Raw genomic sequence first — 24,356 nt, forward strand, 5'->3', positions numbered from 1 at the left:
GTAGATGTGGTACTATTACAGGAACAAATGAATAGATATATGAATTACAGGAATGGATTACAGTCTTAATCATTTTTCTAATCTACACTGAACCAGTACTTCCATATAGAACATCCATCTGAATGAAACTTAAAGTGCAGGCTTAGGTGTTAAATTATAGGACAATAGCTGGACACCTACCAAGTATTAAAGGGCAATTAACAGACAATATCCTTCTCAGGGGTTGTTTCAATAAGCCTTGAAAAATGCTCAATAGAAGTATTGATGATAGTTGCTTCTGGCACCATTTTTACAAGTGAATTTTTTAAAAAGGATTAAAATTCATTCTGTCTGCCCTTTTTTGTTCACCTGTTGGAAATGTTGATACCGTGTGAGTGAAACTCTTATCCATTGTATTTTGAGACTAAAATAACCTGAGCGCAGTTTAGCACTTGAAATGAAATGTTACACTCAACATAACCCCAAAATAATCATCCCGTATTATCACAGAATCATAGAATAGTTTGAGTTGGAATGGACCTTCAAAGGTCATGTTGTCCAACTCCCCTGCAATGGGCAGGGACATCGTCAACTACATCAGGTTGCTCAGAGTCCCATCTAGCCTGGCCTTGAATGTTTCCAGGGATGAGGCATCCACTACCTCTCTTGGCAACCTATTCCATTATTTTACCACCCTCATTGTCAAAAATGTCTTCCTCAAATGTAGCCTGAATCTCTCCTCCTTTATTTTAAAACCATTACCCCCCGTCCTGTCGCAACAGGCCCTGCTGAAAAGTATGTCCTCATCTTTCTTATAGGCCCCTTTAAAGTACAGAAAGGCTGCAATAAGGTCTCCCTGGAGCCTTCTCTTCTCCAGGTTGAACAACCCAAACTCTCTCAACCTGTCCTCATAGGAGAGGTTTTCCATACCTCTGATCATTTTTGTGGTCCTCCTCTGGACCCTCTCCAACAGGTCCATGTCTTTCCTGCACTGGGGCTCCAGAGCTGGACACAGTACTCCAGGTGGGGTCTCACCAGAGTGGAGTAGAGGGGCAGAATCACCACTCTCGACCTGCTGACCACACTCCTTTTGATGCAGCCCAAGAGATGATTGGTCTTCTGGGCTGCAAGTGCACATTGCCAGCTCATGTCCAATCTTTCACCCATCAGTACCTCCAAGTCCTTCTCATCAGAGCTGCTCTCAGTCCCTTCATCCTCCAGCCTGTACAGATACTGGGGGTTGCCCCAATGCAGGTGCGGGACCTTGCACTTTTCCTCATTGAGCCTGATGATACTCACATGAGTCCAGTTCTTGAGCTTGTTCAGGTCCCTCTGGATGGCATCCCAACCCTCAAGTGTATCAACTGCAGCACTCAGCTTGGTGTCATCTGCAAATATGCTGAGGGTGCACTCAATCCCACTGTCTATGTCATTGATGAAGATATTAAACAGTATTGGTCCCAGTATGGACTCCTGAGGGATACCACTTGTTATCGGTGTCCATCCAGACATTGTGGCATTGACCACTACCCTATGGGTGCAACCACCCAGACACTTCCTAATCCACCAAACAGTTCACCCATTAAATCCATATCTCTCCAATTCAGAGAGAAGGATGTTGTGGGCAACTCGGTCAAAAACTTCACAGAAGTCCAGATAGATGACATCCATAGCCCTTCCTTTGTCCTCTGATGTAGTCACTCCATCTTAGAGGGCCACTAGGTTGGTCAGACAGGAAATGCTCTTGGTGAAGCCACGCTGACTGCCCAGGATCACCTCTCTGTCCTCCAAGTCTCTTAGTGTTAGCAACCTGATTGCTAACATTAGCATTGCTTCTAGGAGAATCTGTTCTGTGATCTTCTCAGGCACAGACGTGAGATTGACAGGTTGGTAGATCCTGAGGTCCTCCTTCCTACCCTTTTCAAAAATGTGTGTGATGTTTCCCTTTTTCCAGTCACCAGGAATTTCAGCTGACTGCCATGACTCTTCAAATATCATGCACAGTGGCTTGGCAACTACATCAGCCAGTTCCCTCAGGAGTCTAGGATGCATCTCATCAGGTCTCACAGATTTATTTATGTTCAGGTTCCCCAACTGGTCACAAACCTGATCTTCAATTACAGTGGGAAGAACTTTGCTCCCCCAGTCCCTGTCTTGCAGTTCATCCACTCAAGAGGTGTGGGAAGAGAGCTTGCCAGTGAAGACTGAGGCAAAGAAGTTGTTGACTACCTCAGCCTTCTCTTCGTCCCATTGTTACCTGTTTACCAGTCTTGCTTATCACAGGGGATATACTTTCTTTGACCTTCCTTTTCTGGTTGACATACCTGTAGAAACCCTTCCTGTTATTCTTTGCTCTCCTTGCCAAGTTCAGCTCCAGCTGCGCCTTGGCCTTCCCAACCCCATCTCTGCACAACTGGGCAGTGTCCCTATACTCTACCCAGGATACTTGCCCCTTCCTCCACTGCCTGTGCATTTCCTTCTCATCCTTTAGTTTGACCAGCAGGTCTTGAGGCCATTGATGGCCTCTTTCCTTCCTTACTCGACTGTTTACACCTGTGTTCTACAGAATACATCTTTAAAAATCTGCCAGGTCTCTTCTGCTCCCTTGTCCCTGAGAGCAGTTTCCAAGGGGGTCCCGTTGACTAACTCCTTGAAGAGCTGGAATTTGGCTTTCCTAAAATTCAGGGTCCTTTACTCTTCACCTGTCCCACATCCCTCAGGACTGTGAACTTCACAAGCACATCTTCACTGCAGCCCAGGCTGCCTCCAATATTGATGTCACCAATTAGCTCACTTGCCTTGGTGACCATCAAGTCCAGTATTGCTTACACTCTGGGCTCTCTATTACCTAGCTTAGGAATTTATCCTCAGTGCACTTCAGGAGTTTCCTCGATTGACTACCACTTGCCCTGATACTTTTCCAGCAGATATTGGGGTGGTTGAAGTCCCCTAGCAGGACAAGAGCCTGCGAGCACAATCCCTCCTGTAGCTAGAGTAAAAATGCTTCATCAATAATCTGTCTTACTCAGGTAGGCCTCGTCCTATCAAATGAGGGACATCTGGTCCTTCTGCTGTCAAAGGCCAGTGTTGCCTTCCCTACAGACACCCCATCTTATGAGTGGTGCTGTACAGGAGGGTCCAGCCCCTGCTGCTTACTGTGTCAAGAGAGATGAATATGGGTTGGTATGGCTGCTGGTGCCATGTGGCCATACGTAGTTGGCACAGAGACCCTGAGGAGTCGTCTTGAGCCAGCACAAGAGATCCTGAATTCTTTTGGGTGGCATCTTTTTCTGTTTTATAAAAAGCTGAAGAAATATGAAAACTCTTTATCAGTGTGGTCTGTCTCCTTCAGTTCAGAGCTGAGTACAGCCACATAAATGTATCAAGAATGCACACAATTTAGTATATTGTTACTCTAATTAGTGCTGTTCATTTTGATAATATTATAAGATTGGACCATATCTATTATCCTGCCTGTCCAAGATTGTTAATGGATATTAATTGCATTTGGTCATTTTGAATTGTGGGCCTTCCGTTGGACTGTAAAGAGACAACCAGATCTTTCTCTTGCATTTTCCCGTATGTCTATTGGATAATTTCAGGTGTTTGTAGCAACATACTGTCTTCAAATGGGAGTTCTTGCACAACAAGAAGTTAGAAGTGAGATATTGACCTTACACTTTGTTAATTCAAGGAGCTAAAAGAGCAGGTGATATTTATTCGATTATATTTAAGGTGTTATATGTAATTCTCTTGTCCATGATTAAAAATGGTATTGTAGAAGCAGAGACAATGCAAACAAGGGCAAGAAAATGACACTACAGGAGGATAATAGGCTAACAAATAAGAGCGGGAGTGATTGAGGAAACAAAATTAATTCTCTCTGCACAAAGAAGGGCTCAGGGGAATATGAACATAGTCTATAAGTATTTCCAAGGAAACAACACAAATGAAAGAAGGGGATTATTAACGTTATCACAAGATTCTGCAAAAGAAGCCGTGTCCTAAATGTAAGACAGGAAAAGTCTGTAACAGCAAAGATAATAACTAACTAGGAACAGGCAATCTTTATGGGTTTAAAAACCTTTCTGGATGATATCTTCTGTTCACAGAGTACCACAAAACTACGTTAAGCATGTCAACATCCCCTACCTCCTCCTGTCAGTTTAAATGCTATTTCATCAAGGAGACATAGCTTTTTTTAAAAGTCTCTTTCTAGCCACAGAGTAGCCTGTGGCTCCTGGAGGGACTGGAAGGGTGATGACCTGAACCAGGCTGACACAGGTGCCCTATAATTAAAGTTGTCTAAATATTTGTATGAGCAATGTTCTCATTGCTCTCCAGACCCCAGATGAGGGAACACCTTAAGCACGCGGTGGCTTTTCCAGGAAGGAGTCAATTCAGCACAAAGCCTGTCAATGAGTCATGAGAGTTCCTGTAAATGTGCATTCCCCATCTGTATTGGTGTCTCTGAAACCTCAGCTGTTTGCATGACTTTAGCCACCATTTCCAGGTTTTTTTAGCAATACCTCCTTCTCCCCTTTCTCCATTCCTGCCTCAATCAGCTCAAATACCTGTAAATTGTCTTATAAATGAGGGGACACATAGTCTCTTATGGCTTCTTTTAAAACATTGTATTTATTTCCATTTTCTCCTAAAAATTAGGTCTCTTCTTGTAACCTTTCTTTTAAATGTGTTTCAAAGGAGCCAGTGCTTCCTTTGTGTTTAGCCTCCTAAATTCATTTGTGACTTCGACCCCAGACTGACCAGCATAACTGACTATGAGCAATCCGAATTGGTGTCATGACATTCTGCTTTTATAGCAGACAGACAGGTCATATATAATCTCTTCTTGAAGTCTGTTAAAAAATTCCCACTGACTTCAGTGGGAGTTGTAGCCAATGAGTGGCCTTGACAACAAGTCAAAGGCATTTAGCCACAATCTTAGTTGAATCAAAATCTTATTTTATAAAAAGGGGGGAAGGGGGGAAGCTGATCTCTGTGCTTTGAGGATAAGAGTGTGCATTTGTAGTACAAACGTGTTAAAAATTTAAATACCTACTGTGAGAAAACAAATTTACTGTAGCATGAAGGGGAATTTTCCTGTTAAACTGCTGATTTTAAAGAGAATCTAACATTTTTATCTGTTGGAGAAAGCTTCATTGATACAAAGTATCCAGCATGAAAAATCTGTTTCAAGAATGACCAGCTTTAAATATTTTTAATAGCACAGAGTTCTAACTTCTTTTAAACCCAGTCACTAACACTGGTTGGTATAAAAATAAAATAGAATTTGAACAATCTTCATTATTTTGTTCTATTACAGATGACAGGATCACAGAATGCTTGGGGTTGAAAGGGACCTCTAGAGATCATCTAGTTCAATGCCTCTGCTAAAGCAGGTTCACCTAGATTAAGGCTTGCTTTCTCTCAGTGATATTATGCCTCAGGACTATAAAGATTTTGCAACTTCTCTGAGATGTCTGTGTTTCAGTACTCATCTCATCAACAAGCCTGCAACTGCCACATCATTTCACCAACGTCATGCCTTTTATTTCCTACAGGCTTGTTTGGTATCAGACAGTGGCTTTTGCAACTAATTTCTGTCTCCAGTGCTGCGCTCATGTAAGGATATCTGAAGGAGCCAGGAAGGGTTCAGGCAGTGCAGTGAAAGCAAAACAATGCTCTGCACACGCTGCTCACAGGCTTGGTTCTCCTCAGGCTGAGAAGGGAAAAGGTGCAGATCACCCCTGAGGTGGAGACAGCTCTTCCAGGAAATGCTCCTGCCAAAAGCTCATGTTCCTGCAAACTTCATCTCTATAAGGAGCAGGGAGCTGGTCTAAGGACCACAGCCTTGGACTTCAGGTATGTCAACGCCACCTTATCTCACTTTGGTTACCCAGGTCTTTGTTGTTGGTCTGACTGCAAAGCTCCAGCATGCTTGTGTTCCCCTGGTGCTCAGTGAGGCTTAAATATTGAGAGCTCATTTTTGGTAAAGACATTAAGCCTTACCCTTACATACTTTGAAGACTTCACTCTGTCAATGCAAAGCTCTTATTTCAGGCCTGAAAGGAAAAGGGTATATGGAGACTTTAAATGCTGTCTTACAATGTAAAGATACTTCCATAATATCAAGAGAAAGCAGGATTGTGTGTGCTTATGCCTTGAGAACACTGCATGCCTCCCATAATGTATGTTTTCATTGTTAATTGCTGTCAGTATTAGAAATATTTTTTGCTTAATACAACAACATAATTGCAGGAAACTGGGAACTGAAGAAAAAATCTGCCTGTACATCAAGCAAGCTAGTGGTGCAGTACTTCCAGTAGTAAACCAGTGTCAGTCAAGTTATCGACTGCCACTTTTACTATCAGTCTCTGTCACGAAATATTACACGGAGGCACCCCAAGGTTAATTTAAGGGACATCAGAGTCCACAACAACTTTTATTAAAGCAGTGAGAAACAGGGTTCTTGCACTCCACAAGTGACTTAAATACAGGTTTGGATATCAGTTGAGGAAATAATTTGAAGGGGCAGCAACTAATACAACAGCGGTCCACAGTGTGCATGCACGTGGCTGCACCAAAACAATGCCGGAGCCAGCCTTGGGTCCCGGAGAAGCACACACTTGCCAAACACGGTGCAAAAGAGATGCATGTACTCGTAGTGAGTACGAGAAGTGTGCACTCGCGATTCCGCGAGGGTAAATTTATAATACACTGGCAATTGTGGGAGGAAATAATTTACTTACCCGTGCCAGTGTGCACGGAATTCTACACGTGCTTATGTGAAAGCACGGGAAGAAAATACACTCGCGGTTGTGCGAGGGGCCCTCAGCGGCCACTCGCGACTGTGTGAGGATTAATTTAAAGTACCCGTGCAAATGTGCACGGAAAATATATGTGCAAATGTGCACGAAAAGTATAAATGTACTCGCGATCCTGCGAGAAGTTTTACTTACACACGTGGCAGCGAGGCAAGCGCAGTCTCCATCCCGGAGAGCGGGGGCGGGGGGGCCCGTGGCTCCCGGCGGCAGTGGCCAAGCTCGTGCTCCGAGGGACCCGCACAATGGGCCGAGTCGCCGACGAGAGTCCCGTTTTTTATACTGGCTGATCAGATTATGACGTGTAGGCACTCTAGAAGCTTCTCTGCACCCCCACACTGTTTGTGGGATGCCCCTGAAGCCTCCAAAACATCCCCCACACTGGCCGCAGGCACCCAGCGGCTCAGTGGCACCTCGGCTCAGTGGCACCTCGGCACTCCCTTCTCCTAATGGCCCTGGGTGGTGTGCTCTGGGCCACACAAAAGAAGCTGTTAGCCTCAAGTAGCGGAAAAAGAGGGAGATGTGCCTACCCCTTCCAAAGAGAAAGGGGGGAAGGGGAAAGAGGGGGGTTGCATTCCACGACAATCCCACCCTGTGACTACAGTCATAATCTGATATATATAACTCTGGAGTGGTGTATAATCACCTCTTGCCTCCAAAGTAAAAAGGGGACAGTTCTGCCGGTGAGCCTTAATGTCCACTGTGGACCATCATGTCTCATGTGTTGACTTACCCCTGCAAAACAGTTATTAATAACAGTATACAATAGAAGTAATTACAACAATCAACAATTGCCCAAGGTAATTATTGAGTCCCAGCATCAGTCACAGCTCATTAGTGCTTCCATTCCTGTGAAGGCCTTCCTTCTGAATGGCTTGCTGGCGTTAGCTGGAACCTTTTCCACCCCGTCATTGTTGGTGTTGTTTCCAAGGCATCTGGATGCTCTTCCATCCCTTGCTGGTGTTGGCTGGATCTTCTTCCACAATAGAAACAAAGATTTTGTAGAAAAAAAACCCTACAGCAACACTCATCAGTTGTTTTAACCTGAGCATTTGGCTTACCTAAGAGTAGCAGCTTTATTCTGCATTCCCCATCAGGCACTCGTGCACACACATGTTAAATCACACACACCCAGACACCCATAGGCCATGTGGGGTCCCTGGCTGCTGCAGCAATGGGGAACCGGTGTAGCTAAAACTTTACACCAAACACACACAAGCAAACACCTTAAGGCCTTCTACCATTTCAGGCAAAGAGTGTGTATTAACAAGAAAGGTCAGAAAACAGCCTTATATTTATCCAAGGACATTTCAATTTGCTATTCCAATGGACAAACATAAGTTTTGAAGAAAAGAAGGAACCAGAAAAAGCAGCTTCAAATATGCATAAAAGCAACAAAAGTAGTTAAGTCTGCTAATACTGAATGCAAAAGAATCTTAGAAGGTACAGTTCGTTCACATGTCCAGGCCGAAGCAAAGACTAGTGCCATGACTCTGCTTGCTGCTGGTCAAAATCCCCTATTAGTCTCTTAATATGAGACAGCTTGTTGTGGAGATACACGCATCTGTACTTCTCTTCCACCCTGTCATCTTCCTTCGCCCTGCAAGAAAACACAAAAACAGATCTCAGTCCCTTTGGAACCGGGCTTTCATAGTTAACATGTGGAACTAGCTCAGAAGTTTCTGAGCAGGAACTATCTCTTGGACCTTTTGTCTTGGGGGCAGGTCTTTATCGAGTTGTTGCCTGTTATTGACTCTTTATCAAAATCATTAATGACCTCCATAATGTCTCATTTAGCTGCAGTGGAGTGCCAGTTAATTTTTTTTTTGATAGCAAGTAATATTAGCAGCTACTTTTAGTTAGCAGCAGTGCTGAGGCACATTGCCGGGTCCTAATGCCAGCTGCTTCTGAACCTCAGAGCGCACTGAGCCGGGGCGGGGTCGCTGGTCCAAAGCCGCGGCTTTTTTTTTTTTTTACTTCAGTTTGCGAGAGTGGGGGGGGGCGCTCCCGCCCGCAGCGAGGCGGGGGGGCGGGCAACCTGAGAAAGGTGGTTGCCTGCCAGCGCTCGCGAGGCCGGGCTGCCCCGCCCCACACCACCGGGACTTGGATGCCAGGAACGGTGGCGGGGGGGGCCAGCCGGGGGGAGGTGCGCGGAGAGGCGGCAGAAGCTTCACGGGGAGAAGTTTGCCTCCGTTTTTTGGGTCACGCCCGTACTGGACATGCGTTTCTAGCAGCTCTTTTAGGCTGCTCCGTTTCGCGCCACCAGTCCCGGGGCGGTCGCCGGCACTCGCGAGGTCGGGCTTTGCTATGCTGGACCCTCCGAGTCGCCGGTACTGGGCGGGGACATGTATTTCTAGCAGCTCTTTCAGGCTGCTCCGTTTCGCGCCGCCAGTCCCGGAGCGGTCGCCAGCACTCGCGAGGTCGGGCTTTGCTATGCCGGACCCTCCGAGTTGCCGGCACTGGGCGGGGACCGTCTGGACACCGCGGCTGGGGACAGGTCGTGGTCTCGACTGCAATGGGCAGTCGGGACCGGCCGGGAGAGGGGAAGCGTCCGAACTACCACTTAACAATATCCGATCACCCTCGGCACACGGGACAACACAAACAAAGCACGTACTCGTCTCCATTTCAATGAGAGGGAGCACATCCTCTCTTACATCAACACTGTTTTCAGTGTCGAGAAGCGGCGGGGCGGCGGGGCGTTCGTTTAAAAAGCCCGCGCGCTTGTTTTGCTGCAAAACTTCTTCCTCTCTTTGGAAGTCAAGTTTACGCACAGTCCGCGCTAAGTTAAAGCAAACGGCCAGAACGAGACACACCGCGAGAAGCCAAGTTGCTGCAGAAATATTACTCAACCCTCCAAATAATTCCTCCATCTCTGATATTCTGCCGACTACGCCAAAATTGTCACGAAATATTACACGGAGGCACCCCAAGGTTAATTTAAGGGACAACAGAGTCCACAACAACTTTTATTAAAGCAGTGAGAAACAGGGTTCTTGCACTCCACAAGTGACTTAAATACAGGTTCGGATATCAGTTGAGGAAATAATTTGAAGGGGCAGCAACTAATACAACAGCGGTCCACAGTGTGCATGCACGTGGCTGCACCAAAACAATGCCGGAGCCGGCCCTGGGTCCCGGAGAAGCACACACTTGCCAAACACGGTGCAAAAGAGATGCACGTACTCGTAGTGAGTACGAGAAGTGTGCACTCGCGATTCCGCGAGGGTAAATTTATAATACACTCGCAATTGTGCGAGGAAATAATTTACTTACCCGTGCCAGTGTGCACGGAATTCTACACGTGCTTATGTGAAAGCACGGGAGGAAAATACACTCGCGGTTGTGCGAGGGGCCCTCAGCGGCCACTCGCGACTGTGCGAGGATTAATTTAAAGTACCCGTGCAAATGTGCACGGAAAATATATGTGCAAATGTGCACGAAAAGTATAAATGTACTCGCGATCCTGCGAGAAGTTTTACTTACACACGTGGCAGCGAGGCAAGCGCAGTCTCCATCCCGGAGAGCGGGGGCGGGGGGGCCCGTGGCTCCCGGCGGCAGTGGCCAAGCTCGTGCTCCGAGGGACCCGCACAATGGGCCGAGTCGCTGACGAGAGTCCCGTTTTTTATACTGGCTGATCAGATTATGACGTGTAGGCACTCTAGAAGCTTCTCTGCACCCCCCACACTGTTTGTGGGATGCCCCTGAAGCCTCCAAAACATGCCCCACACTGGCCGCAGGCACCCAGCGGCTCAGTGGCACCTCGGCACTCCCTTCTCCTAATGGCCCTGGGTGGTGTGCTCTGGGCCACACAAAAGAAGCTGTTAGCCTCAAGTAGCGGAAAAAGAGGGAGATGTGCCTACTCCTTCCAAAGAGAAAGGGGGGAAGGGGAAAGAGGGGGGTTGCATTCCACGACAGTCTCCTTATAATCGCTTTTGAATGCTAGAACATCTACAATGTTGCCTTTCAGGGACTCACACCTTTTATTCATAATAAGAGAAATAAATAGTACAGATAGCAAAGAAAAAACTGTTTAATGAGTATGAAATTGAACTCCTGTTTTTTTCATATTCTGGTCCCTAGATTTTTGTCGCTTTGTTTTTGATAAAAGTTTCTACTGTGCGGGTGGAAATGAGAGTGCTTACAGATTTTATTTCTTTAAAAAATAGTAGTATCCTTTCAAAAAGCATACTACATTCTCATCACATACACAATAGTAAAATGTCTTAACTAGTAATTGTGCTGAGGGAGGAAAGGCTGCTAAAGGCAGATGTTTAAAATAGTGTAATTTAAAGACATGTTTAAAAGATGATTTCTGGTTTCCAAGTTACTGTTTTCCCTTTTTGTCTTTTTCACCTGCATAAACGAGACAATATTAAACCTGTAGTGTGAATGAAATAGCAAGTATCAAAAGTAATATTGATTTATTTGATAACAAATGTATTAAATATATTATTAAATAGTAATATCTTGCCCTGATGTAATGCTTATAATCCTGAAGAATACTATTTTGCTAACTTGATAGATAAATAGATATTGGAGAAGTATAACACAAAGATGTGATTGGCACCGTTTGAAATGGTCATAATACAAATGTGCACCATTTCCTTCCATTGTCATTTCACTACAACAGTTAGAAAAAGTCTATTTCAGGAACACTTCAGATGACTTCAATTAATTATTTGAGAATTTTCCTAACCCATTGAGTAGAGCCAAATGTTTCAGTATTTTTGACTCAAACAGTACAGGGGTCAGTATGGATCACAACATCCTTTCTCAAGTTACTTTTTAACTGTACCAGTGTCATGACATTACATGTTTTGTTTTTGCCTATTCCAGAGTTCAGAAGCAAGTGCTAGCAGGTTGCAATTCTCCTGTTTCAAATGGAAAATGGGCTTCAAAATCATGTCATTTTTATGGCTGGGAAACTCTTTGCTGGCTTGGGGCTCCATCTGGGTGGCTTGGGTAATTGTTCCCTTCTGAGGGAAGAGGAAAGATATTTTCTGTCAGCGAGATTTTAAGAGATGATGGATCCTTGAAACTGCTCAGAGGGCTGGAGTAGTTCATTAGTTGGTGTACTACTGTGTTATGGAAAGACAGAACTAAATAAATTGAGAAATTACTTTTCCCAGCAATCATCTTTGAGGTATATGTAATAACTGTTTTGCAGTACACAGGCATGGTGCCCAGCATCTTAGGGCAAGAAGTGAAAAGGATCCTACATCCAGCTGAAAGACGAAAGAGACAATTTAAGACTCCGATGCAGAGACATGTTTAATCAGCAGCTGTGGTACATTGGTGTGGATCTTTCCTTGCTTCTACTGAGAATTTAGTTATGTGGAAAATAGCTTGTCCCTTGTTGAACACATGGGTTTAGGAGCCCTAACTTGTGATGGAGGATTTAGTGACTGAAGTGACCATTAATTCTTGGGATGTGATAGCTCCCCTTGCTCAGAAAGGAAGTTCAGTACTTTCAGGAGTACACCAGACCACAATCACTATGCTGCCCTGACATGGTGATTCTTGAATTAATTTTTCACTGTAATGATATGCATAGCCACATCAAATCCACAGTGGATGCAGTTTCGGCAGTTAATGTCAAAGTCATGCAATAAGAATATGTTTTCATAAGGTGGATGTAGCCACTGTCTCTGAAGACCAGACTTCAGATTCACCAGTTTCATTTATCAAAGGATGCTAGTCACAAATTACCAACACTACACAGGTAGCAGCAATCTCTACTCCACTTACTTATCCAGCTGAATCCTGCTTAAAGTCAGTATTATGTAGCAGCTTTAATATTACTTGAACACAAATGGTCTGCGAAATGATGTGCCAGTACTGCTTTGTGTGTAGCATTAATGCCCATTAAGTGCAGTGTTGTGAAAATTCGCATCTTTTCATTGATAACAATGTGTTTTTCAGACAGTAAATTTCTGCAGTAGTTAATTATTACCCCTCTGAGGTAGTTAAAGGTAATCAGACAGACTTTCTTAGCATGGTACCATGCATGCAATAGCCGCTCAGAACCTGACTGCCTGCTGCGTACTGCTGCTTAATTAAGTATTCCTCAAGTGTTTAGTGTTTAACAGCTTGTGATATTTAAATTTTATCTGATCTATGTTCTAATGTTCATCACTCATTAATAGAAAAAAAAAAATGCAGCCCCCTAAGAACACAGTGCTAGGTGAAGAATAACACTCAGCCTTGATTCAAACAGAAATATCACAGGTTGGAGATTTTCCAAGTGAGAGACTTCAAAATAGCCATGAACAAAAAAATGTCCGACAGCAAAATTCTACAGGCATAAATAACATAGTGTGAATTAATGAAGGAAAGTATCTTTTCAAAGTCCAATACAAAGGTCTGTAAAGCTATTAAAACTCCGAAAATTTCATGATCAGCATGTGAAGCCTGTTTCCATAGGCATGTTTACACATAGTTTCCTATTGAAGTCTCCCAGTTGTGGCATTCTGTACCTGTAAGCCATCTTTATGTGCAGTTCTGCTAACGCCAGGTCCCAGGACTGCCTGAAGTCTGTAGAAACACTTTGTCACTGTAGACAAGTCCTTGTAAATCTCTCCTTGTCAAAGGATTTAGTTGACTGATTGTCAGTCATTAGATACTTCATAAAACAGTTCACGGAAGAATATAGCCTTCTCCCTCTGCTTTTTACTAGATAGGTTGTTACACTAGATAACCTTTTAATGACTTTGTTCCATTTAACTTGACTCCAGCGATAAAGGAAAAAAGAAATAAAAGGTCCTTCCTTAATTCCATGCATTTTTCACGTTGTCTGCTGCAGCAAATTAGTCAAGATTGATCAGGGCAGGTTTGATGTGTTGGTTCTGGTTTTAGTTCTGAAATACTGTCTTCTGTGATAAAAACCAACATGTAACTCCCAGAGGGAGATGGGTGAGTTTGGCAATTGTCAGGCTCATAGATCAAGTATTCACCAATATCTGGTTTCTCAAAACACCTTTATGCCTTAACCTAAGCAGGTTCACTTCAAAGAAAGAACTGTATGCCAGGAAAATTAAATTCCTGGTGCTGAGGTGGTAATTGTCTGTATTGGAGCCAGTAAGGACCAGACTTTCCCAGGCATTCCTGGAAATCAGATCATATTTGCATGGTCTGAAGCATCACCACACATATAATATCACTCTTGACCTTGCCAAATATCTGGAAACTTGAGCCACAGCACCAGACTTTATTATTTAGTCCCATTTCTGGTAGAACTGCAACACAAGACCCATTAACAGGAGTGTCAACCTGATGATTTAAAACTGATTATTATGATGGGTATGTAGGGAGTGTGTACCACAATTAACATTATATATTCACTTGGCTTAGGTGATCAGACCAACTGGATCATGATCATTCCCCTAAAGGAGTGAATTATTCATATGGTCTAATATGGTTTAATTTATATGTAAATCACTTGGAAATACTGCGGCTTCTACTTGAATATCTGTCTGCATTCAAGAAAGAAAAGCACTTTTTTGTGACTACAGGAAGCTTTATAAGACTGTGTCACCTCTGTTTTAAAAACTTATCACAAAAGTCCAGAGGTTCACTTTCCCTAATTCATGAGAGCAGTGATTTTCACACGGTGTCTAATCTGAACCCCTCATCTGGCCTTTCTACTTGATTAATGTTTTCCTGTGAAGACAAGAATTGACAATAAATCAGCAATACTTATTCTTTTTATGACTTGTTGAGACTGAGTTGCTGTTTTGGGACATGCTGATGTTTTTCAGCACATAATTCACACCAAGCAGTCAGGTGTCAAGGTGACATGGTAGCTTTTGGTTCTCAAACTGGATAACCTATGTTTTTTGAAGACTTTTTACTGCTTCCACTAGTTGCTAGGAAAAGTTAGTTTGCCTGTGAAAATAATAAATCGTTTTGTTAAAAATGTCAGATATTTTAGGTATGAATACTGGACTAATACTTGTGATGATTTTTTTTGCTTTAAAAAAGCTTGTTGATTAGATAGATAGCTGATGAAAGGATTCTCAATTCTGTCAAAATGAATATGGGCTAAGTGGAATTTATCCATGGGAATATCATATCCTTTTTTTCTTTTCACTGTTCACCAACTTCTAGCTCTTGAGGGAAATAAACCTTTTGCTCCTTGTACTATTTCTGAGAGTGGATTAATGACAGTATTAAATATGCCTTGCAACAAGAGCCTATTCTCAACTGTAAATATTAAGTTTAGAGAGAGATATCAGGTTTTTTTCCAGTTTATTTTTAGTGCCTTATGAAGTATAAAGAATTTGACATTACTTGGCTGAGTCCAGTGTGATTTTAATGTCACAATTCCAGTTTGCCACAATGCATTATTGACAGTGAATCATGTTAAAATGTTATTTAAAGCATCAGGCTGAACTATGTCCTTAAAAATTCTTAGTTTGAATATTTATTTGAGATGACTGCTCAGGAGTCTCATTTGCTCCCTAAACAAATCTCCACTGTTTACCAAGGTCACTACATAGATACTATTTGGAACATTTAAAACAAAGAGATCGATGGATGTAGTGGTCCACATTTAAAGTTTTGCTGATCGCCAGTGGCTGCCTTCTGCTATTTTCTACCAGCTGTTGAAGACTGTAACCTTTGCTTGACTTATATTGATCTTCCCATACTTACATATGCAGTCACTACAGCACAGAGCCAATAACCTGAAACTTACCTTGAGGTTTACAAAGCATATACTAATCATAGCACCTTGCAGAGCCCTTGTAGACACATTTTTACCCACTCTAACCTCAGGCACCTGACAAAGGTCTCTAAATAGGAAGCATAAATGCCCTAAGCTTTCCTTCAGTCAGCAAAAATAAATAATGCCTTTCCAGTGGTGACAGATGGACAGAATTTCCCTTTTTCCTTGGCTGGACAAGGTACCTATAGCCCCTATATCCCTAACTCAAGGCACATAATCGTTTAAGCGAGATATGATGAAGCCCAGCTATTGTCCTTGCATCTTTCCTCAGCATGAAGAAAAAAAGATTAACTACTTTTAAAGAGGCTGCCGAAGAGAACAGATTACATTCCTCGGTCTGCTGCAGACTATCCTGTGCCGAAGAAGTGTCCACCCCATGCATGACTGGAGGACAGTTTCCTGCTCACATTAATATAGCCACAGTGCTGCCGGCACACCCCTGACTGCAGGGTAACAATGATCATCATGTGCAGGGACAGGAGTTGGCCTTGATGATCCTTGTGGGTCCCTTCCAACTGAGGACATTCTATGATCATAATTGGAGTTCAAATAAGCCTTTTACATTGGGCAGTGAGGTGGCATGGGAACTATGTGCTTAGAGCTGGAGCTTGGTAATTGTTTTGGGATGCAGCTTCTGGGGGAAGAGGGTAAAATACAGCCTGTACAGTCTGATCTTACCAGTGGGATTGAAGGTTTCAGCATCTCCTACTTTCTTAGATCTTCCTCTCTGCTTCTCTTATCAAAAAGGTTCGTGGTAGTTCACTGACAAGCAAAAGTTCATGTGTTCAGTGCAGGTGCTAGCTTCAGCTAAATGCTAATTTACACTAGTAATGAGGAAACATTACCTGTGCCAAGAACACAGGTATTTTGAATCTGATTAAATGCGTAAGTGTCTCTGTGGATTAATTAACAAATTTCTTGTACTGCATTTGGCAGAAAGGCACTCTCTGACTAGAATAACCAAAAAAAATATTTCTTGCTAATAGTTTAACATCTCTGGAATAATGTATTTCTTTCTTCCCCTGCCCCCCATCTCCATTTTAAAATCCTTTCAGCCTTGCAGTGTCATTCCCTCAACGTTAAAAATGACTGGTCCTTCTGGCCAACCTAGTTATTAAAATTTAGAGAGGAAAAGAAGTCTTATTCCCATATTTTTTGCTGCTTCTTTTTGCCTAACTGTAAGTTATTTCTTTCTTAGTAACTACATAACTAAATCTCAGGCTGTAGCAAAGAAGACAGTTCTCTGCAGCGCTCCCCTGCAAGGGCAGCAAAATAGGAGGACCTGGACTGTTTCTTTTGCTTGTCACAGTCCTGGAAATCCAAAGCTGCTTCTCCAGAGAGGTGGGGAGATGATGTGGGGCATGGGCAGGGCTGATAGTGCTGTCCATGCCAGAAGCTGCTCTTGTTGCCTCAAAGTCTGCTGCCCAAGGCTGGCTCCAGTAGCCGCTGAGGAGAAGGATCCCCCAAGCTCTCCATAGGGCTCTCCTATCCATCCCTGGCTTTTCAGCCTCAGGGCAACAGAAATCAGTTGTGCTTGAGTCTGTAAGCCTGAAGTATCCCCTGAGCAGACTTACTGCATGATGGAAAACTGCTCACCTAAAAAGTTTGCAAGATCCACTTTAGGGGCCCATTTCTATGCAAACTTCTGCCTGTCCCTGTAAAACATCGATCCACAGACAAAATAAACAAAGCTTGCATTAAGTTTGTCTATGCAGTGTTGACATATATGCAACAAGTTATTGGGCTGGTCTAAACGGAATTGTGGATTTTGCATTGTTGAAATTTGCTGTTTCATGTTGAGATACATTCTTAAATAAAAAATGTGGTTATGTTATACATAATTTGAATGTGTTTTCCGCTTTATATTTTTTTGCTACTGACTTACTACTTGCTGTTCATATTTTTTTTTAGACTATGGAAATGATGTTAGACAAAAAGCAAATTCAAGCTATTTTCTTCTTGGAGTTCAAAATGGGTCATAATGCAGCAGAGACAACTCGCAACATCAACAATGCATTTAGCCCAGGAACTGCTAAAGAATGTACAGTGCAGGAGTGGTTCAAGAAGTTTCACAAAGGACACAAGAGCCTTGAAAATGAGGAGTGTAGTGGCTGGCCATTGGAAGTTGACAATGACAAACTGAGAGCAAGCAGCAAAGCTGATCCCCTTACAACTACACAAGAAGTTGCCAAAGAATTTAACATGAATCGTTCTACAGTCATTAGGCATTTGAAGCAAATTGGAAGGGTTGAAAAATCTCAATAAGTGGGTGCCTCATAAACTGACCAAAAATAAAATAAATCATCATTTTGAAGTGTCGTCTCCTCTTACACAACAACAACAAACCATTTCTCAATTGGATTGTGATGTGCAACGAAATGTGGATTTTTTACAACAACTGGCAATGACCAGCTCAGTGGTTGGATGGAGAAGAACCTCCAAACCACTTCCCAAAGACAAACTTGTACCAGAAAAGGTCATAGTCACTGGTTGGTGGTCTGCTGTTTGTCTGATCCACTACAGCTTTCTGAATCCCAGCGAAACCATAACATCTGAGAAGTGTGCTCAGCAAAAAAATGAAGTGCATCAAAACCTGCAACTCCTGCAGCCACCATTGGTTAACAGAAAGGGCCCAATTCTCTCCACAATAATGCCCGACCACACATTGCACAACAAATGCTTCAAAAACTGAACTAATTGGGCTACAAAGTTTTGCCTCATCCATCATATTCACCTGACCTCTTGCTAACCGACTACTACTTCTTCAAGCATCTCAACAACTTTTTGCAAGGAAAACGTTTCCACAATGAGCAGGATGCAGAAAATGCTTTCCAAGAGTCTGCTGAATCCTGAAGCATGGATTTTTATGCTATAGGAATAAATAAACTAATTTCTTGTTGGCAAAAATGTGTTGACTGTAATGGTTCCTATTTTGATTAATAAATATGTGTTTGAGCCTAGTTATAATGACTTAAAATTCACAGTCCAAAACCATCATTATTTTGCACCAACTTAATACTATCCAGTCTTATTTTTCCCTATAAGCTATTCATTTCCAGGCTTAGGACTTTGAAATACAGCTTCTGAATAGGTCTGCTGCAGAGCGGTTAATATTGGACTCCTCTGTCATTTAATTTAATGCCACCAAGTCATTCCCATTTCTCCATGTTCACCTCTCTTACACACACTGAGTGCCTCTCTCTCTCTCACTTCAGTCTTATGGCTTTTGAAATACACACTATTAAATGGATAGTGTCATGGGATTTACTTCTTACAGTTTGCCCCTGAGGAATATAAAATGAAATTTTCAGTTTTATAGCAATCAGAGTTTGGGAGGCCTTCTGTGTATTCTGTGTTCCCCCTCATTTTTCACACATGTAAATGCTTAATATAATTTTTTCCTTTTTGGATTATTAGAAGTTCACAGAGAAGCTAAGCCACTGTAAACTTCAAATGAATAAGACACAGAAGATGAATAATCTAGACTATATGGAGCAGAAATAAGGACCAGTGACACTACTGTAAACTATCATCTGCTAACAGTAGTGTAATAAAATGAGGCAGAAGTGAAAGGACTTCCATGTTTTGTGTCTGATTAAATTGGCTTATGGAAAGAGAGATAAAAAATATAATGAATTCATAACTTTGTAATACACTATGGTAATAAGGAACTACGCTTCTTGCAAGAAGGCCAAATGATCTGCATTTCTAAAGTGGCAAGGTATTTTGGAACACTTTGTTTCTCAGTACTCAACATACATATGCAGAAGTGCAGGGCATTGTCCCAGTAAAAAACCTTTTAAAGGTCTAACTAACCATGTAAACATAGATGCAGGCAAAGACATTAGATCAACACTTCCTGTTATCAGCCACAAGGCTGGACAAGCTACCTTAGCTCATAGGGAATGCATCCCTGACAACTCCTATTGCAGCTCTCATTTTCAGGTGCTTACCATCAGTAGCGTAAGTATTGAAATGTCATTACCATCAAAAACGTACTTTTGTTGTTAAAAAAATCTACTCTTATAAAGAGTCATAAAAGTCAGAATATGTTTCAAAATTGCCTGATTTGAGTGGTAGGTGGTTTTGCTATGTGTATCAATGCTTATATGTTTTATGAAACAGTGTAGTAGCTTCAATGCAAATTTGTCTCTGTTTTTTTCTTGCTCTTTCTCACAGGCTAAAGTATACAGTTGCTGTATGTATGCTGTAAGTATGCTGGAAGTCAAGGCTGATCGTATTTGTTTATTTACAATTTGGTGCCTTCTGATGCTTTTTTTATCTTTGACCCTGGGCCTATTAAATTTGTAGGGCATCAGTTTACCCCTTTGATGCTGAAGGAGGTGAAGACACATATCAAAGAGAAGTTGGCTGTACAGGCAGGGAAGACAACAGGCTCTCCATTTTGGCAAATGCCTCTCTTGCACTCCCAGGGAAGACTGCAATATATTCTGAGCCCTGTATTTGTCACAACCTAAGCAACTCTAACAGATAAAACATAACAACAATCTGATGTGAATTTTATGAAGCTACCGGCAACATTCATCATTCAGCTTTGTGGAAACAGAAATATAGATTAGTTCCTGTCCATCTGCCAAGGAATAATTAATAAGCTTGAAAGAGATAAGAAGAGGACAAGCTAGACTAAAGCTGCCTCTTTAACATCATCTGTGCCTGAGTCTCAGTGTAAAGGTGGGAAGTACCTTGTGTACTCAGACAAAATAGTTCTGCTTGTAGGCAGCAAATTTGACCTGTAAGAGCTAATAGAGCATCTCAGCTCCAAAAATCAGATAAAAGTGAACTTTGCCATGGGAAAGATCAAGCTCAAGAAACTAACTGCTGTTATCTGGGGAACAAATACACTGAAAAGACATTATGCCTAAAATGGTTCCAACAATTTACTACTTCACTGTGCACTTTCGAAGACTCTACACCAAACCTGTGCATTACACAGCTCATCACCCAGGTGCTCACAGCACATATGGTTAGGAACATCCTGCCTTTTCTTCCAGATTCCAGGACTTTGGCCTGGTGGCAGCTCCCTGCTTTCTGCCACAAAGTTTGAGTTAGCTGTCTGGATATATTAATTTAATCTGATGGCACAGAAAAGATCTAATTTTGATTCAACTTCACTGCTTGAAATCAGGCGTAAGATCTTTGAGACTGACATTACCTCCAGGCCAGGCATTCAACTGTCTCTCCCGTGTGAAATGTGTGCCTGGCCCCAACTCCGGGCACAGCTGAGATGGAGAAGGTAGTTCTGAGTCCCCTCACTTTCAGGGAGGAGCTGAGCCCAGGAAACACCTCTAACCACAGAACTTTTGTTGAGTTTGTTCTCTCACTTTTCATCACTTTTCCTGACTCCTTCTGCACTCTCCTCATCCCCTTAAAAAAGTATAAAAAGAAAATATTTGGGGGAAGAAAATGGAAAAAAAAAAAAGATTGATTTCAAAATGGAAAACTGTCTTCCTATTCAGAGCTACTACTAAAAAGAGAGGGGGAGAGAGAGAGAGAGAGAGAGAGAGAGAGATAATGAGGCTGCTCCAGGAGCTGTTTGATAAGCATGCGGTTTGTCCTATGCACTATGACAAATCTCCCAGGAATGGATGTTGCTCTTCTAAGCACTGTCTAAAAAGTTGCTTTATCTGCTTAATAATGTATCTAGATTTAACCTCTCCTTTGCAACAGACAAAATTAAACAGAGTAAATCTACCTCTACTGTATGTTAAAATACTGTTGAGTTCCTTGACACATTCAGTTCCATTTGCATTATTGAAAGCTAATGCATTCATCTGGCAACAAAAATGCATGGCCTTCTGAAATGAATGTATTGGATGAATGAATTCTCCTGGTTCTATTCACAGTCTCAATGCATTGCTCACATGCCCTTGTTTTTTGCAAGGTTGAATAAAGTAAGTAGTCCATGTTCCATAGCTCATTTTGCAAGACTCACAAAGAGTAATAAACTCACTGTGAATTTATCATTTTACACACAGAAATGCAGAAATCCATTGTTTGGTCTTGCGGGGGGAGGGGAGGGAGGGGGGTAGGCTGGACAGGGGGTGGATGTGGGGGAAGCCAGAGGGGACGAGTATCTGTACAGCTTTCTTCCTTTTAAGGTGGCATATAAGGTTTAGTCTGTTAAAACACCTTCACTGCTTTGCTATAAAAAAAAAATGACAGAGATCAGAAACATCTTTAAATATGATTTTCTGTGCTTCACAAGCTCTGCTTTCAGTCTACAGAAAGGTTTAAGATATTTCAGCAGCTCTGCTCCAAGCTGTGATAATCCAGGAAACGAGAAATGAGACACATTTACTGCCTAATGTTCACTACATCTCATCTTTTCAGATTCAATACTTCACTGCCTGTTGAGTTCTTATGTTTCAACGTGTGCCCTTGAGAACCTTTGAAAGAATCAAAAACATCAATGCAGCAGGGCATACTGATGTTAAGCTACTGAAAAGGTATTAATGGCCTTGTATGTACATCTCCATACAAAGTTCTAGCTGACCTAAACAACTCACTCGACTCTCCAGATGTCAGGGTAGACCAATACTGAATAAAAGACCAAGCATCTGATATTTGTCTGAGCTGTAATGCTCAAACTGGTTTTAAAGGCTACAAAGCGTGGCTGTGTGAAAATCACATTAAAAATCTAGCCTTATTTTACTGCAGTCCTCTTATCCTACAGGAGCAGGTCAGGGCAAGCTGCATCCAGAATTTCCCCTTCCGCATGCATTTGCTTCAAGAGATAGTCCCCTACCTGCAGCTTTGCAAAAGTGCAACTTCGGTGTTTATGCCACTGTTGTCTAAGTCGCCAAGCCATAACTTCAGGGTTTTTTGCTAATACTATGGCAGGTATGGGGCAAAGCAGTGTTATATCTCTTGTGTTTCTAACTGCATCTGCATCAATAGGTTTGTATGACTTCTGTAATGAAATGCGCCAGTCAGGCACTTCCCAAAGAGGCACAAAAGCTCACATATATGAGTACCATAATTACGAGGAACAGCACCTTCACAGCAACGCTGAGCTTCCAGAGACATGTTCTCCCTACCAGAAAGAGAACAGCCATCTTCACAGAAGGAGGTCATGGCTTTCTTTACAAAATGGGTCTTCTTTGTTGCTTAGGAATGTTTTTGCACATTTGGCTGTACTCGGCACACATCACACTATAATGATGGCGCCAGAAAAAAAGGTTTCCATCCTCCTCAGCCAGTTTTATTCTTGCAGAGCCACATCACAGGGGAATGGACAGAGGAATTCCACTGCCCATCCACCTTTTGGCTGCAGTGCAGCTTCCAAGGCAATACAGTGGTCGCCATCTTCAGCCCACACCAGGGTCTCACTCTAATATCCAGTGCCTACCTGACAGTCTGCTGGGGTGGCACATTCATAAAATCATAGAATCATAAAATAATTAAGGTTGGAAAAGACCCTTACAATCATCAAGTCTAAACATAAACCTAACACTGCCAAGTCCACCACTAAGCCATGTCCCTAAGTGCCACATCTACACATCTTTTAAATACCTCCAGGAATGATGACTCTACCACTTCTCTGGGCAGCCGGTCCCAATGCTTGACAACCCTCTCAGTGAAGAAATTTTTTCTAATATCCAATCTAAACTTCCCCTGGCCCAACAAGAGCCTGTTTCTTCTTGTTCTATCACTTGTTACTTGGAAGAAGAGACTGACACCCACTTCACTAACAGCATCTGTTCAGATAGTCCAGATAGACAACAATAAGGTCTCCCCTCAGTCTCCTTTGCTTCAGACCAAACAACCCCAGTTCTCTCAGGTACTCCTCATAGGTTTTCTTCTCCTATGGAGTTTGGGAGCTTAACATATCAGAGAAAAGTTTGTGGAAAGCATAAATCAGTCTCAGTCTTGTCAGTGGGCTGAGGAGCAACTATCCAGCACTTACTTTTATACACCTGTTTTAGTTCATCCAATGGTACTGGCTGGACAGTGAAATGAGCAGGAGTGCTGAAAACTGGATAACAAACCCCAAAGAACCATTAAAGATTAGAACTGAATTTCAGTCATACCAGTTATCAGCTTTGTGCCTATAACTACAGTCACCAAAAGCCCTGTTTTCTTTTGTGAGTGAGACCTTCTGATGTTAGAGTTGCATCTGAGATAATGACCGAAAAAATAACTGTCAGGTACCTTTCCCTTCCCTTCCCTTCCCTTCCCTTCCCTTCCCTTCCCTTCCCTTCCCTTCCCTTCCCTTCCCTTCCCTTCCCTTCCCTTCCCTTCCCTTCCCTTCCCTTCCCTTCCCTTCCCTTCCCTTCCCTTCCCTTCCCTTCCCTTCCCTTCCCTTTTTTAGTTTTCTTCTTCCACAATGTACAGTGGCAAATCTGGATTACACAGTGTCACTTTCTGAGCAGCTATATCTTTTCTAGAAGTCTGTTATATTTGCAGAATAATTTGAGAAATGAACCATCTTTGATTAGTAAAATCCCATATCACATCTTTCATTCAATACTCTTCATCAATACTCTTATTGATCACTCTGGATGTCAGTCAGGGTCTGCCCCATCCATGCCCCGCTTCCTTGATGCCTCACACCTGGGCAGAGCACTCAGAACGTTCTTGGCTCTCACACCAGAGCAATTAAAAACATCAACTCTGTCTCAGGGTGTTATCATCTTGTTCTCAAACTAAGTCCAAATAATTACGGTACTAGCTATGAAAAAGAAAGGTTTGTAACTGTGTGAAGAAAATTAACTCATTTTCAGTCAAACCAGCACAAACTTACAGCTAGCCTTAGCGGCAGAGAAATGGCAAAGAATGAGAGAAAAATTTCTCATCTAACCAGG

At 42.5% G+C, this 24,356-nt stretch overlaps 1 long non-coding RNA gene across 1 annotated transcript in view; it reads right to left on the bottom strand.

The window, feature by feature from the left end:
* The window catches only part of LOC309442355, an 869,094-nt gene extending 861,758 nt beyond the window's left edge, over positions 1-7,336 (bottom strand). The window contains exon 1 of the long non-coding RNA XR_014184592.1: positions 7,233-7,336. This is a non-coding gene — a long non-coding RNA (uncharacterized lncRNA). The remainder of the gene's footprint in view (positions 1-7,232) is intronic.
* Between the last annotated feature and the right edge of the window lie 17,020 nt (positions 7,337-24,356).

This window comes from Streptopelia decaocto (assembly GCF_964273445.1).
Source record: "Streptopelia decaocto genome assembly, chromosome: 7".
NCBI classification, from domain to species: Eukaryota; Metazoa; Chordata; class Aves; order Columbiformes; family Columbidae; genus Streptopelia; species Streptopelia decaocto.